This window comes from Micromys minutus (assembly GCF_963924665.1).
Source record: "Micromys minutus genome assembly, chromosome: X".
NCBI lineage: Eukaryota > Metazoa > Chordata > Mammalia > Rodentia > Muridae > Micromys > Micromys minutus.
The window spans coordinates 87,411,653-87,429,169 of record NC_137970.1 but is presented as its reverse complement, the minus strand read 5'-3'; the positions used below and the strand labels follow the sequence as shown (position 1 = coordinate 87,429,169).

The window sequence follows — 17,517 nt, the reverse complement described above, 5'->3', positions numbered from 1 at the left end:
CACGAATGGGCACCTCTGCCTGTGGGTGCACAGGGACATTCTAGAACAAGCTGGGTGCAGACAGTCTAACAGATACAGGAGTATCCAGGGTGCTGAAGTGTTCCTGGACAGCCAGATCTACATACAGAGACCATGACTCAGAAGAATATACAAGAAAAGGAAAAAGAACACAAAATAAGAGAAAAAAAGACCTGAAATTTGGTGAGACCTTGCCAATGCACAGTCAAAAATGCACCAATTTTGGGGTTTTCGTTTGTCTGACAGATTCATTTGTTCTTACTTGTTTCTTTTTGGGATCCCAACCAGCCATCTACAGGGCAGACAATGCTTTACTATCTCAAACCAGCAAATCACCTGCACCTCCTTAGCCTAGGTTTGGGGAGCCCTGCTTCAGGTGAATTCCCTAAATCCTCTAAGAATTCTCAGAGACCTTTTCAGGGATGTGCTTCTGAGTCCAGCAAGAGGCTCTTCCACCAAGGCTCTCCTGGTACTGGCAAGAGAAGAACCCCCTCCAAGAATATCCCAAGTGGTGTTCCCTTTTCTGCCCAGAGGGGTCCCTGAGCACTCCAAAGCCCATGGCTCCTAGGTCAGAGTTACAGTCTGCAGAGAAGAGCTCTCACACAAAGACCTCTCTAGCCACCAACTCCTCCTGCATCTTAGAAGGAGTTGGGGGGTATAATCTTACTTGTTTGCCTAGTAGCAGAATCTCAGACTTCTGGACAGTTGGGATGGCCAGCAGCATTCCCTCAGCGCCATTCCCCTGACTCTGCATTCTCAGTAGGGAGCAAAGTAGAAAAGGAAGAGTAATCCTTTCCCACTGAGTGCTGGCTTTGCCCTGGGGATCTGAGACAACAGTGATCCACCCCAGTGTCTCAAAGGGGCAGGGAGTGATGGGCCTGGGAAAGCCACATGGGGTATAGAAGAGCTCACTTTGCTGGTCTCTGAGAGGCTGTTTTTTGTCATTAAGTTTCTGAAGTAACCGTATAACAAAAAAAAATAGCCATCCAAGATTTAACTCAGATTCACCAGGAGTCAAAACTCGGACTAGGCTTTAAGCCCACTTGGTACACACAGTTAAGTGGCTTGAATCTGATGATGGTGGACCACCACCCACATACACCACCAGACAACTGTCGGGTTCTGGAGGCCTGGTAGTGTTCCTCATAGGTCTGGGTCCCTACTCTCCAGTTAGAGATGACTCTGAACATATAAAGGTGTCTTTGCCACTGGACCTGTCATGAGCGGCCCTGAGTGAGATGAGGGGACCTCTGTCCCTGACAGCTGCGCCCTCGGTGATGCAGACACTGCCCTGGCAACCTCAGGCTGGCATCTGCAGCTAGGGGAGAAGGTGGTAACAAGTGAGGGCCTCGCGGGGATCATGGAGAGCCCAGAGCCAAGGAGTGTCTTGGGCCTTGACCCCCAGATTCCAGTGGCCGAAACTAGGCAGGGAGAGACTCTGTCTGCTGAAGAGGGCTTCACGCCTGCAGCATTTGTGATATTAAAGATGCTGAGAAGGCACTAGAAAATTGAGGAGTAGAAGCCCAGGCCCACGACATGAGGATTGAATGGGGCACCATCGTGGTAGCATCAGAAGAGAAGTCAGAAGTGGCAATGCACAGGAGTGAGGAGATGATGAAGGTGGAACTGAAGCCTGCGGGTGAAGAACTGGACATGTAGGAGGTTAGTGGAGGAGTGAGGGTGTCGCAGGAGAAGGCAGGGTCTTGGCACGTAAGCATAGATCTTCACACAAACCCGCTGGAGGACATCCAGGTAGATCTGGACACTGTGAATGCTCAGGCTGACCGGGCCTTCCAACATCTGGAGCAGTAGTTTGGGCAGATGCAGCGACACTCTTGGAATGAATAAACTACACCATTCAGAATATCCCAGACTTCTGGATGACTGCCTTCAGGAACCACCCTTAGTTATCTGCCATGATTAGGGGTCAGGATGCAGAGATGTTAAGGTCCATAACCAATTTGAATGTGGAGGAACTGAGACATCCTCAGACCAGCTGCAAATTCAAGTTCTTTTTTCAAAGAAACCCGTACTTCAGAAACAAGCTGATTGTCAAGGAATATGAAGTGAGATCATCTGGTCGAGTGGTGTCTCATTCCACTCATATCATATGGGGGAGAGGGTATGAGCCCCAGTCCTTTATTCGCAGAAACCAAGACCTTCTCTGCAGCTTCTTTACCTGGTTCTATGAACACAGCCTTGCAGAAACTGACAGAATTCCCGAGATTATCAAAAAAGACCTGTGGCTAAACCCATTGCAATACTACCTGTCTCCTGAAGGAATCTGTAGACCCGACATCGCCCAATCAGGGAGCCAGTGGAGATTCCCAGGCCTTTGGCTTCCAGTCAGGTTAATTTTACCTTTGAAAATGCAACTTAACCGGTCCCTTCTCATCTGTGCTTGAGCAGATGCAGCGGGTACGCAGTGCTTTGATTTCTTTGCTCCTGACTTTTCTGCATCTTCTGTCCGAATAATTTCTCCTCCTCGATATTAAGACTGTGGACCTGCTTCTGCTTTCACATGGCCCCCATGCTGTCCTGAATTCGTATCTGCAGGTTCATGGACAGGGCTTGTACCCTTTCTAAGAGTAACAATGAAACTGTACATTAAAATGTAATCCTGTTTTCAGTGTTACCCACTTACTGCCACCTAGATGTCTTTATCTGTTTACCTGTTCAGCATGTGGCAGTGTGGGCACAAACATTTGGGACAGTTGGTTGAGCCTAAGGTTGTTGCAGAAGTGGGCCAATTTCTCTGTGATTTTGTGACTTTTTCTATACTATATCACATTTTGGTCAAAGGCAATAGGAAGAGAATTTCTCAGGAAAATACTTTCTCTGAGTGTTGAATGTTGCTTAGACAATGTTATTTAAAGTAATTCGGCCAGTTTTTCGTTATTTTCCTCTGTGTGTGTGATCTGATGTCAGTCAAAGTGTAATATTGTGCTCATATTTTACCAATATTCAGAAAATGTGACTTGTTTCTACTTATGGAGAAATTTAAACACTTCTGTTTGCATTCATTTGAAACCCTTTGGGAGAACAATTGTTTTTACAATACTGAAACCTAAGTGAATATTCTTAACAGTTTTCAATATTAATCCAAATTCTTAGAATGTTTGGATAATTTGGTCTTTAGTAAATGCGTCTCTCAAATTATTGTCTTCATGGGAAAATAATTATGTGACTTGATTGCCTTGATAGTCTCTTCTTAAACTTCACATAGCTGTAAAATTTCTTTGTCAGATTAGCACTGTATTATTAGTATATTTTGCCAATTTTATGTATAATAGTAAATAAAAGCACGGCACCCTGTTGGGTAGCTTTTTTTCCACCTTGGCCATAAACCTGCCTCAGTGAGTTTGTATAATTAACAAGCCTGTTGAATTATCAGATTTCGTAAATGAATACAATAAACATTATCCAGAGGTATCAAGAAGAACACAGTGATGTTTCTCCTGTTTAAAGAGTGATTGTTACTGCTAGAGTTTTGTTGCTTTAGAAGGTTGACAGTTACAACTGTTTACTGAGATTTGATACCTTTCCTCACAACTTGTACAGTACTCCCATATCTTCAGTCTCACAATTTGTCTCCACTGATGATATTTTCATGTGTTATTGAAATGTGCATTTTATAAGCAGATACGAATAAAGTACTTACCAATTAATGTACCATTTTAGACCCTTTCATCTGTGAAAATATTAACTTTATTATTATCTTCCATTTGTCAGATACTTCAACACCTTTAATCATAACTTCTCTGCCTTACATTATTTCTGTTTTCCAGTGTCAGATAACATTTCTAGGAACTCCTGTTGCTGGAAAATATAGTAATTACTCACTCTGCTGAATAACACACTTTTTTAAAAGCCTTCTGGTAGGCCTTAAGAAGGGAAATGGATAAATTCCATTCTTTTTCATACCTGATATGCAAATAACTTTATGGTACAGTAGGTAAAGAATGATACTATTTCACATTTTTACTTTTATTTCTCTAAGAATTTAGAATCCTTACGAAATAGAGCAAAGTGTATTTAGTTTATCTTGCAGCTACTATGCATTGCACATAGTAGCCAGCAAATTATAGAGTGATGTAATAAATCACACAGATGGCAGAGGTAAGTGCCCAGAAAGACTAAATATAAAGGGAAGAAGTTTCTTGCTTACTTTGTTGTAAAAGACCACATCCTGTGTTTTGGCATAAGTGTTAGGAAAAGGATGAAGAGTGTGTGGGGAATGGTATGGTCTATGGAGGTGTAGTGAGGCCTGCAGGTGTGGGGGGTGCCTCTGGATAACCCATGTTGGGAATACCTTCCACCTACGTGCCTGGCCAAACCAGGGTACAGTACATAAAACAGTTTACTCAGGTCATGGGGGAGTTAAGAGAATAGTAGAGGCAGAGAGAATAGAGAAAACCAGGCTTGCCATGAGCACGTGGAAAGAGAGAGGGGGTAAGAGTACAAGAGCAACAGAAGGAGGAGGGGGCAAGCAGCCCCTTTTAGAGTGTCAAGTTATTGGGGCAGAGCATACCTGGCTGTTGCCAGGTAACTGAGGGGTGGGGTTTACCGAATCCCAAAAATCTTGCCTTAAAAACCATGATGATAGTTTTCAAACCATTTGTAAAATTGATGTCAGGAGAATTTGCAAAGAAGTTTGTTAAATACCAAAATACTCTTTTAATGATTAGACAAGGTTTAGATTTTAAGGTATAATTTTTCATCTGCAATAATAACACCACTTCATGTTGAATACTCTTGTAAAATTTATTTGTTTTGAATATTGTAAGGTAGATCTTACACTGACAATAAGATGTTATACTCGAGGCATATCTTCTCTAATACACTGGCAGTCTGAATCATGGGTTAGTGTTTGGGGATACTTATCTGCTCAACACAGACTATCTATAAGTAACATGTACTAACTTACAGAGTGTGAAAAACAAGATATTTCAGGTTTTCACATTACATTTTGAGAATACTGTCAGAACTGGGCTAAATATATTTCATATATAAATTTATATTTATATGGCATATAAATATAAATCAGTTTTCCAAAAATGTGGTCAGCCATAATTATATAGGACATTATTTAATGAATCTGTAAGTAAATATATTTTTAAAAGTTAAACAGTATTACTTTCTTCCCATGAACTTCATATGCTTTTGTGTAAGTCAAGGTTTATCAAGCTAAAATGCAAGATCAATAAAGAATATTGGGATAAAAAAAGGTGAGATATGTTTATTAACTTGAATGCCTAAAATACAATGACCTTTTTGTAAAATGTGCTGTGCAACTAAGTGTACTTCTGTTATAAGCAGAATAGATTGAGTCTAAATTTACACTCTATGGTTTATAATTCTCTAAATTCTAGCAAATTTTAAAGATTAGTGTAGATTCAGCAGCCTTAGTCATTTTTAATGTGATTAAATAACATTGATCTGTCTTAGCTATTGAGAAACTCATAAGCAAAGTAGATTGAGTCTAAATTTTCACCCTATGGTTTATAATTCCCTAAATCCTAGCAAATTCTAAAGATTAGTATAGGATCAGCAGCCTTAATCATTGTTGAATGTTATTAGATAAGATGAATCTGTCTTTGCTATTGAGGAAGTCATTCAATGAAGGGAGAATCACTTGTTTTGTGTTTTCTTTCTTAAAACTCAATATTGCTCAACCCTAAAAAAATACACAAACAAATTTAGAGGAAAACAAACTGAGAAAGAGGAAGCATCAAAGACATTGGCGACTTCTCACTTTTCTTTACTATTGAGTCTTTGACTAAAGGAGTTGTGTGAGCATCTATTTGTTTTATTTGCATTTATAGAGCTGAGGAGCCAACCCACGACCTTGCTCTTGCTAGGCAAGCACTGAACCACTGTACTAAGTCCCTTTGTGAGCATTTTAGGAAAGAGTGAGGAACTTGGAAGCTGTGCTTTATTCACAGCTAATATCTGCTCTGATCCATTGGACTGCCTTCATCCATTTTTCCTGACTTCTCTCCCCCTCTCACTAAACCTCCATCCCCCCCATCTCACAACTTCAGAAACCACCAGACAGGTCAGTCATTCTCCAAAATCCTCAAGTCACCATCACAGGTGGACCCTTGATTCTGTGTTTTCTATACAATCGAGCACACACACACAAACACAGACAAACAAACAAACACACACACACACACACACACACACACACACACACACGCACACACACACACACCTACCTATCTACCTACCTTCCAACCTACCTACCTAAGTTTCTCCTCTTTCTGCCTCTAGCTTACCAATATATACAGCAACAGCCATAGTTTCCTGGTCAGTTGGCAATCTCTGGGTACCAGATGATGTAAACCACGTTCCTTTGGAGACTTTTTGTCACTATCTAGGAGAAGCCTTCATTCAGGGGCACTGAGAGTCTGCAGAGGTCCACCACCGCCCCACTTCATGTACTGCCTAGGTCTTAAGTCACAGTTGGTGGAGGGAGAGTACTCTAAGAGCCTCCAAGACACAAGCCTGCCAGTGCTCTCCAATTATCTTTCCCAACCAAGCTTCCTGGAGGCATCTGTTCTGATGCAACCAAGAGAGCTTAATCCAGGCAGGCCTGCTCTGAGGTCTCAGAGGTTCAATGCTCAGAACACCAAAAGAATACCTTTACTGCCACCCTGCATATTGTTGTTAAGCAATTGTCTCATCCACCAAAACACAAGGCCTAGAGAGAACAATTCCCCTGCAAGCCACCTAGGACCTTTGTACACACTTACTCAGCCTAGCTACTCCCTGGGGATATAGCCTTAAGGATTGCCTCTATATCCAAACCTGTCCTTCCCAGACAACACTGACCTCAAGGAAACAAGAACTGCTAAATTCTGAACCCTTGCTGGATAAGCTTCAAGGCCCCCATGGCCTAAGTTCCTAACCCTGGGACAGATAAAAATTAAAGAGACTAAGAGACACACAAAGTTGGAGGAAGGAGAGATAAGCAAAGGAAAGACTGGGAGATACAATGGTCTTCTGCTCCTCTAAGATCCTAGACTGCACATCTGTTAATTCGATAAGCATCTGTGTTCCTCCAGCAAATCCCTGGACAGCGTGGAGACAAGAAGGACAGGTGTCTTTTGACCCTTCACCCTGGCTGATATCCCAGGATGTTAGGGAATGTGTGCTAGTCAGGAGAAGCCAGGAGGAGTATGTTGCCTGCTTGGGTGTCAGGAATCACAGCCAGGAGGCCATCAAGGCACCAGTCCTGGGTGGTACCCTGCCAGCCCAACCAGTTTTGAACCCATTTGGGATTATGGAAGACTCAGCCTGTGCCTACTCAGATTCCAGCAGCCAAATCTCGGCTTAGTCTCCCTGCTCACTTGGTACACACAGTGAGGTGACTTGAATCTGATCATGGTGTACCACCACCCCCCATCCACCCACATACCCCTTTGGGGTTCCGGAGACTTGGGAGTATTCCTCACAGGTCTGGGTCCAAACTCTAGAGATAACCCTGAACATAGAAAGGGGTTAGGTGGGATTAAAGTCGGCAGGGACATACCTGTCCAGGAGAGCTAGCTGCCTTGCCCTGAGACATTGAGAATGCCCAGAAGCTGGGTAGCCTGTCCCCTTCCCTGTCTTTCTGTGTTTAACACTGGGAGGTGGGGGTTGGGAGGGCTGTCTGGAATGGTGAATGCTCCTGAGCCTCAAAGGAAAACATAGGGGACCGAGAACTGTCTGGTGTACAGGTACATGCTGGACAAGTTTCCCAAGAGCACCCAGAGGCAGGCCTTGGTACAGATCGCTGTGTAGGGTGATCTCAGTTTTGACCCTGTCCAACCTAAGATGTCTGCAAGCTCTGGAGGTATATCTCTGTACACCAGAGTTCAAGAGGCAGAAGAAGAATCACAATAATGTTTAGGCTAGACATGTCTACAACAGTGATGTACAATACAGCCTGGGCTACATAGAGAGATCTTATCTCAAAACATGAGAGACAACAGGACCTGGTGACATCCTGCAATTTCTGTCTCCATTAAAAGGGGATAAAAATCTCTGAAGCCATCCTATCTCCCTGAATGTAGTTACCTTGAGGTCAGCACTGAAGTGGTTGATTTTTTGCCAGCAGGACTTTTCCAGATACAAGTTGGCCTGTCCCTGGAAGAACAGAAGCACCATTAACCACTGAGGCATCTCTCCAGCACCAAAAGTTAAACAGGGTAGAAGAAGGTAAGCTTTCTATTCTGGTTTAATGTGAACGAAGGAGAATCCTTAAATACTGTCTCTATCCTGATGTTCACAATTTGTGTTCTTCCAAATTCTCCGACTTCACTCTGCAGTCTTAAGTTTTTATTGTCCACTAGGAACAAGTCTGAAAACTCGCGAAACATTCTTTAAAACACACAGAATGTGCTATTGTTATGAGAGGGGCACACAAGTGGAGGCTAGAGAACAGATTTGAGAGGTTGGTTCTCTTCCACCTTTCCATGTGCTCTAGAGAGAAAATTCAGTTCAGCAGCCTTGGTAAGAAATGCTTTACCCACTGAGCCTCCCTTCAGGGTCATGTATCTTTGCTAAATGCCTTCAGAACATCCCTTTAAGCATAAACCAAAGAACTGCTGAACAGAACTTAACCCACCTTAAAGGCTTTTAGTGCTGCTGACTGATAGACACTGTCATTTTCCTCCCTTGATGTCACCTTCAGCTGAAGTTCAACATGTAGAGCAGTGCAGTCTGGGACCATCTAGCCCATGCAATAAAAGCAAGCTTCAGCAAAGCTCTTTTGTCATGAAGCCACTAAGACAAAGAGACATTTTTGTTGTTGGTTTGTTATATCTAACAGCCTCTGCCTTCTGAACTGCTGGAATTTCATAGGTGCCATAAGCACAGCCAAAAATGGACTTTCTGTAAGGAATATTGTTATCCATTATCACAGTCAGATCATCCCATTGCCATTGTCAAATCTCATCTTTATAAACATATCTTAGCTTTTTAAAAATCAAATTTCCTCTAGTTTGTTTCTCTTGTTTTGCAGGTGTGTGCTTGTGGCTTTGTGTGTTGTTTTGTTGTTTATGAGAACAGGTTTCTATGTACCTCTGGCTGTTCTCTAGGCCAGGCTGGCCTTGAACCCAGATCTCCTGTCTCTGCCTCAAAAGAGCTGGGCCAAAATGTGTGTGCCACCTTGCACAGCTGTTTACTCAAGTTTTAAGGCTGTGTCATCAAAAGTTGAAATTTTTTGCTAGACCCAAAATGAGCTCCTGTCTCAAAAACAATTCAAAATAGTCAGGCTTGGGGGTACACATTAATAATCCCTGCACTTAGATTAATACAGGAGGATTGCCTTTCAAAGCCTGCTTGGTTTACAGACTGAGACCCTTGCTCAAACAAAACCAAAATGAAGAATAAAAATAGAATATGGATTCAGCTAGTCTATCTAATTGTGAACTACACTCCAGTTTCTTACAAAAATGGTGGAATTAGACAGGTGTGCATTTCCTGATAGCAAGCACACCAGTCACCACTGCCACACCCAAGCTGATACAGCTTCAGAGGAAGACAGAAAGAGCTGGATTTCTTGTTCTGTGTGCATCTGTGAGACACACACACACACACACACACACACACACACACAGTGGAATAATGCAATAAGACTATCTTTGTGGTAAAATAGTCTACCTTTTTCATAATTATGGGAAATAGCACTTTGTCCATGATGTGGAAAGTCTAATTCAATGTGTTAAATGTCTTTTTCTGTGGTGCTGATGACTGAGAATGAGTCCATACTTATCACTGAGCTCTATTCCCAACTCTGCCTTCCAAATATTTCTAAACACATTACAGCCAAACTCAAATTGTTTCATAACATTTGTCCTGCTCCCTAGTTTAAAACTTTTGTTTTCTTTTTTATTTTAAAACAAGCTTTATTTATTAAGTATAGTGTTCTGCCTGCATGTATGCCTGCACACCAAAAGAGGTGTGCAGCATATCTCATTAGAACAATTTTCTTTTTTATAATTTTTTATTGAAGAACTTTATTTTACAAAAACAAAGATAAATGTACAAATTATAAGCATTTTCCATAAAAATATAGGAATACATTTGTGTCATTGCTTTGTTTTTTTAAGGGTTGATAGTGTGCATTAATATCTTACTAGTTACAATGAACATAATATACATGTAAAACAGGATGTATCCTGGAATTAGTCAAAGTTTCCTTGGTGTGTAAGGAGTAACCTAATGGTATTTTCTTTTCTTTCTTTCTTTTTTTTTTTTTTTTTTTTTACTTCACACAATCTGAGAGTTGTTTCAGAGGCAGCCCGAGCCTCTGTGGTTAGCATCCTACTATCAGTGACTGCATATTATGTCTGCTCTTTTTTGACTAAATTATCTCACTCAGGATGATATTCTTTAGATGTATCTATTTTTCTTAAGAATTTTATAAGGTTATTATTTCTGATAGCTGAGTAGTAATCCATTGTGTAAATGTACCACAATTTTTGTATCCATTCATCTACTGAAGGACATCTGGGTTCTTTCCAGCTTCTGGCTATTATGAATAGAGCTGCTATGAACATTGTAGTGCATGTGTCTTTGTTGTATATTGGAGTGTCTTAGACCATGTTGATCTGAAAGGATGCATGGGAGTATTTCAATCTTCCTTTATCTATTGAGGTTCGTTTTGTTACCAATTATGTAGTCAATTTTCGAGAAGATGCCGTGTGGCGCTGAGAAGAATGTGTTCTTTTGTTTTCCTATGATATGTTATATAGATATCTATTAATTCCAGTTCGTTCATAACCTCTGTTAGTTTTAGAGTGTCCTTGTTCAGTTTTTCTTACCTGGATCTGTCCATTGGTGGGAGTGGGGTATTGAGTTCTCTCACTATTATCGTGTGGGGCACAATGTATTTTTTTTTTTTTTTTTTTTTTTGAGCTTTAGTAGGGTTTCTTCTATGAATATCAGTGCTTTTGCATTTGGAGCATATTTGTTAAGGATTGAGAGTTCCTCCTGACAAATTCCCCTTTAATGGGTAAAAATGTCCTTGCTTATCTTTTTTGATAACTTTTGGTTGAAAATCGAATTTTATTGATATTAGAATGGCCACTCCAGCTTGCTTTTTGGGCCCATTTGTATAGAAACTTTTTCCCCAACCATTGACTCTGAGATAGTGCCTGTCTTTGTCTTTGAGATGAGTTTCCAGTATGCAGAAAAATGCTGGGTTTTGTTTATATATCCAGTCTGATAGCCTATATCTTTTTATTGGATAATTGAGTCCATTTATGTTAACAGATATCAAGGATTAGTGGTTGCAGTTTCTTGCTACTTTTGCTGTTGGAGGTGGAATTGTGCCTGTGTCTCTTTCTCCTTTTGGTTTTATTGCTTATGAGCTTTCCTGTATTTATCAGGATGTAGTTCCCCTGGATGTATTCGGTTTTCCACATATTATTTGTTGTATTGCTGCGTTTGTGGTCAGATATTGTTTAAATTTATTTTTGTCTTGGATTTTCTTATTCTCTCCATCCATGGTGATTGAGAGTTTTGCTGGGTATAGCAGCTTGGGGTGGCATCTGTGCTCTCTTAGTGTAAGTATGTCTGTCCAGTCTCTCCTAGCTTTCATAATTTCCGTTGAGAAATCTGGTGTGATTCTGATTGGTCTGCCATTACATGTTACATAAACTTTTTCTTTTACTGCTTTTAGTAATTTTTCATTGCTTTGAGCATTTGGCATTTTGACTATAATGTGTCTGGAGGAATTTCTTTCTGGTCCAATCTATTTGAACTTTGGTAGGTTTTTTTTATGCTCATGGTAATCTCATTCTTAAGGGTAGAGAAGTTTTCTTCTACAATTTTATTGAAGATATTTACTGTACCTATTAGTTGATATACATCACCCTCTGCAAGCCACCTGGGACCTTTGTAAACCCTTACTCAGCCTAGCTACTCCCTGGGAATATACCCTAAAGGTTGCCTCTACATCAAAACCTGTCTTCTGAGAAAACCCTGACCTCAAAAAATAAGAACTGCTACACTCTGAGCCCTGGCTGGACCTGCTTCTAGGCCCTGGTCGCCTAGGAACATAACCAGGTGTCATACACAGAGCAAAGAGACTAACAGACAAACTGAGTGGCGGGTTGGGGTTAACAGATAAGGTAAGGGATAGACAGAGAGATACAATGGTCTTCTGGTCCCCTTAGATCTTAGACTGTGCATCTAATAATTCCACAAGCATCTCTGTTACTTCAGGAAATCCCTGGAAAGGGCGGAAACAAGATGACCAGGTATCTTTTGACCCTTTAACCTGGCTGATCTCCCAGGATGTTAGGGAATGTGAGCTAGTCAGGAGAAGCCAGGAGGTGTATGCTGCCTGCTTGAGTGTCAGGAATGAGAGCCAAAAGAATATCAAGACACCAGTCCTGGGGTTTTCCCTGCCAGCCCAGCCTGTTTTGAACCCCTTTGGGATTGTGGCAGACTCAGGCTGCTTCTACTTCACCAGCAGGAACATCTTGTCCTAGGCTCTTCCCACACTTGGTACACACAGGAAGTGGCTTGAATCTATGATGGTGGACCACCAAACCCCATCCACCCCCAAATAATTGAGGGATTATGGAGATTTGGTAGTACTCCTCACAAGTCTGGGTCCTTACTCTCTGGCTAGAGATAACCCTGAATATAGAAAGGGGGTGAGGTGGGGTTGAGTTTGAAAGGGACATATCTGTCCAGGAGAGCTAAAGATGACATGTTCCAAAACCCTTCATCTTCTTACCTGGAAAACACAGGTCGGTATCTCAGGTAGTACTCAATATGACTTATGTCAGAACCTGTCCCACAAAGTCATCTGGTCATTCCTCCAGATCTGATGCCACAGAGGATTCAGGCCTCACACATGCACCATCTCCACGGCAGGCTGCCTACTATCCTGCACTGAATAGAAGGGGACGTCCAACGAAGGAAGGAATATTCCACCCCAACCTGCCCCCTTGACTACCACGCCGTGGCCTTGGGGTCCCAATTCTAAGAACCTACTAAACATTCCAAGGAAGTGAGCAGCCAGGCAACCGTTAGGAGCTAATCACAGCTTCCTCACAATCTCTCTCCTCTCACTAACCCTCCACTCCTCCCCCACTTCACCCCACAACTTCAGCAACCACCAGGCAGCATTCTGGGTACATTTTGCCCTCTGTCCCTCTCTCAAATCCCCATGTCACCAATAGAGATGGACCCTTCATTCTCTGTCCTCTCTAAACACACACACACACACACACACACACACACACACACACACACCTACCTATGCTCCTCCTCTTTCTGCCTCTATCTCACCAATATATACAGCAACAGCCACAGTTTCCAGGACAGATGGCAATCTCTGGGTACCAGATGATGTAACCACGTTCCTTTGGAAACTGTCACTATCTAGGAGAAGCCTTCATTCAGGGGCACTGAGAGTCTGCAGAGGTCCACCACCTCCCCTACCCCATGCACTGCCTAGGTCTTAAGTCACAGCTGGTGGAGGGAGAGTCCTCTAAGTGCCTCCAAGACACAAGCCTGCCAGTGCTTTCCAATTATCTTTCCTGACCAAGCTGCCTGGAGCCATCTGCTCTGATGCAACCAAAAGAGCTCTATCCAGGAAGGTCTGCCCTGAGGTCTCAGAGTTGCAAGGCCTGGAACACCAAAACAGAACCTGTCCTGCCACCTTGCATACTGTTGTTAAGCAATTGTCCCATCCACCAATACACAAGGCCGAGAGGGAATGATTCCTCTGTATGCCACCTGGAACCTTTCTACACCCTTAGTCAGCCTAGCTACTCCCTGGAGATATAGCCTTAAGGGTTGCCTCTACATCCAAACCTGTCCTTCCCAGACAACACTGACCTCAAGGAAACAGGAACTGCTACACTCTGAGACCTTGCTGGACCTGCTTCTAGGCCCTCGGGGCCTAGGTTCTTAACCCTGGGACAGACACAAATTATAGAGACTAAAGACACAAAAAGTGGGAGGAGAGAGACATAAGGCAAGGGATACACAGAGAGATACAATGGTCTTTCAGTCCTCTGAGATTCTAGACTGTAAATCTCTTAATTCGATAAGCATCTGTGTTCCTCCAGCAAATCCCTGGACAGGGCTGAGAACAGACAGCCAGGTGTCTTTTGACCCTTCACCCTGGCTGATCTCCCAGGATGTTAGGGAATGTGAGCTAGTCAGGAGAAGCCAGGAGGAGTATGCTGCCTGCTTGGGTGTCAGAAATCACAGCAAGGAGACTATCAAGGCACCAGTCCAGTGTGGTACCCTGCCAGCCCCTCCTGTTTTGAACCCTTTTGGGATTATGGCAGACTCAGGCTGTGTCTACTCAGATACATTCTGAGCCCTTGGTGGACCTGCAATCTCCATGAGTTTTATATTACCTTGCTCTACAAAGTGTGTTCCTGGACAGCCAGAACTACACACAGATACCATGACTCTGAAGAATAAACAAAAACAGAAAACAAAATAAGAGAAAGAAAAGCCGGAAATTTTTTGAGAACTTGCCAATGCACACTAAAAATGCAGCAGTTTTGGGGCTTTCGGTTGTCTGACAGAAATATTTGTAATAAAAGTTCTTACTCGTTACATTTGGAGAGCCCAACAAACCATCCACAGGGAAGGTCATGCTTTACCAGCACAAATCAGCACAGCACCTGAACCTCCTTAGCCTAGGGTAAGTGAGCCCTAAATCAGTTAAATTCCCTGAATATTCTCAAAATTCTCAGTGCCCTGTTCCAGGGAAGTGCTTCTGAGTCCCCCAAGAGACTCTTCCAACAAGCATCTCCTGGTACTGCCCAGAACAGAACCTCCCAGGCCAACACAATTGGTGTTCTCTTCTCTGCACAGAGGGGTCCCTGAGTGCTCCAAAGCCCAAGGCTCCTAGGTCAGAGTTACAGTCTGCAGAGAAGAGCTCTCACACAAAGACTTCTCTAGCCACCAACTCCTCCAGCATCTTAGAAGGAGTCAGAGGGTGGGTGGGGGTAAACTTAATTGGTCCAGGCCTGGCTGCCCATGGGTCGAATCTCAGACCTCTGGATGGTTGGAATGGACAGCAGCATTCCCTCAGGGCCAATCACCCGACTCTGCATTCTCAGTTGGGAGCAAAGTAGTGAAAGACCCCAGCTTAGCAACAATAAATTCCACTTCTGTAAGGCTGCGCACACACGGGGCCGGCCAAGTCAGGGTCCCAGGTGGACAAGCAAGATACCGGTGGGTGGCCAGCTTGCAATAGACAAAGAAAGGGAGACACTCAGACAAGCCCAGCTTTCAGATAAGCTGCAGCCCCCGACTGGTACCAGGAGTTGTGTCCTTGGAGCCATATTTCTGCCACAGTTCCCACACTTAGATAAGCCCAAGGCAACTATTCTCAGGAGCTGCAGCCCCGGCTGGTACCAGGAGCTATTTACTTAGAGCCATGTCCTTGGGTTCACTCCCTGGCTACATTTAAACTAACCAATTAGAACCCTGTTGCTATGCTTCTGCTTCTGCCCCCCAAGCCCTATAAAAAGGGGACTGCCCCTTTGTCCGGCATGCAAGTCCTCCTAGAGACTGTGTGCCCACAGGTACCTGTGTATCTAAATAAACCTCTTGCTGTTTGCATCCGAACTGTGTGGTCTCCCTACTCCTTGGGAGGGGTCTCCTCAGGCAGAAGATACCCTCCGGGGGTCTTTCAGTAGAAAAGGAAGAGCAATCCTTTCCCACTGAGTGCTGGCTCTGCCCTGCAGATAAGAGACAACTGGGATCTGCCCCAGTATCTCAAAGGGGCTGAAGTGATGGGCCTGGGAAAGCCACATGGGGTATAAAAGTGCTCACTTTACTGGTCTCTGAGAGGCTGTTTGACGCCATTAAGTTATTGAAGGAACCGAATAACAAGAAAATAGCCATCCAAGATTCTACTCAGATTCAACAGGAGCCACAACTAGGCCTAGGCTCCTCCCACACTTGGTACACACAGTGAGGTGGCTTGAATCTGATGATGGTGGACCACCACCCCCATCCACTCCCAGATCACTGTCAGGTTCTGGAGATCTGGGAGTGCTCCTCACAGGTCTGGGTCCCTACTCTCCAGTTAGAGATGACTCTGAACATATAAAGGTGGTGAGTGTGAGTAAACTGACCTCTGTGTGACCGGACCTGTCATGACAGCCCCGAGCAGGAGGAGGGGACCTCTGTCCATGTGAGCCGTGCCCTCTGTGATGCAGACACTGTCATGGCAACCTCAGATCAGCTTCTGCTGCTAGGCGAGAAGGAGGTAACAGGTGAGGGTCTCTCAGGAATCGTGGGGAGCACAGAGCCCTGGAGTGTCTTGGGCCTTGACCCACAGATGCCAGTGGCCTCAGCAAGGCAGGGACAGATTTCGTCTGATGTCGAGGGTCTCGCTGAAGCAGCGTTTGTAATAACGAATAATGCGGAGAAGGCCCTAGAAACTTTGGGAGAGGAAGCCGAGGCCCACGACGTGAAGATTGAACGGGGCACCATATCGGTAGCATCAGAAAAGAAGTCAGAAGTGGCAATGCAAAGGAGTGAGGAGGTGATGAAGGTGGAGCTGAAGCCTGCGGGTGAAGAACTTGACATGTAAGAGGGTACAGGAGGAGTGAGGGAGTCACAGGAGAAGGCAGGGCCTTGGCACCTAAGCATAGATCTTCACACGAAGCCGCTGGAGGACATCCAGGTAGAACTGGACACTGAATGCTCAGGCTGACAGGGCCTTCCAACATCTGGAGCAGAAGTTTGGGCAGATGCAGAGACACTCTGTGGAATGAAGGAACTATAACATTCAGAATATCCCAGACTTCTGGATGACTGCCTTCAGGAACCACCCTCAGTTATCCGCCATGATTAGGGGTCAGGAAGCAGAGATGTTAAGGTCCATAACCAATCTGGGGGTGAAGGAACTGACACATCCTAAGACAGGCTGCAAATTCAAGTTTTTTTTCAAAGAAACCCCTACTTCGGGAACAAGCTGATTGTCAAGAAATATGAAGTGAGATCATCTGGTCGAGTGGTGTCTCTTTCCACTCCAATCATATGGCAGAGAAGGTATGAGCCCCAGTCCTTTATTCGCAGAAACCAAGACCTTCTCTGCAGCTTCTTCAACTTGTTCTCAGACCACAGCCTTCCAGAAACTGACAGAATTCCCGAGATTATCAAAAAAGACCTGTGGCTAAACCCATTGCAATACTACCTGTCTCCTGAAGGAATGTGTAGACCCGACATCGCCCAATCAGGGAGCCAGTGGAGATTCCCAGGCCTTTGGCTTCCAGTCAGGTTAATTTTACCTTTGAAAATGCAACTTAATCGGTCCCTTCTCATCTGTGCTTGAGCAGATGCAGGGGGTACCCAGTGCTTTGATTTCTTTGCTGCTGACTTTTCTATATCTTCTGTCTCAATAATTCTCCACCTCGATATTAAGACTGTGGACCTGCTTCTGCTTTCACATGGCCCCCATGCTGTCCTGAATTCGTATCTGCAAGTTCATGGACAGGGCTTGTACCCTTTTTA

General features: G+C 43.8%; 2 pseudogenes across 2 annotated transcripts in view; both read left to right on the top strand.

Annotated features, from left to right (window-relative positions):
- The window catches only part of LOC308415509 (testis-specific Y-encoded-like protein 1), a 46,922-nt pseudogene that overhangs the window by 17,838 nt on the left and 11,567 nt on the right, over window positions 1-17,517 (top strand). The gene's annotated exons all lie outside the window — the stretch shown is intronic.
- On the top strand, window positions 1,555-17,288 carry LOC308415803 (testis-specific Y-encoded-like protein 1; annotated as a pseudogene). The gene is made up of 3 exons: window positions 1,555-1,673; window positions 1,734-1,826; window positions 16,721-17,288. The product of its transcript is annotated as a testis-specific Y-encoded-like protein 1 (transcript).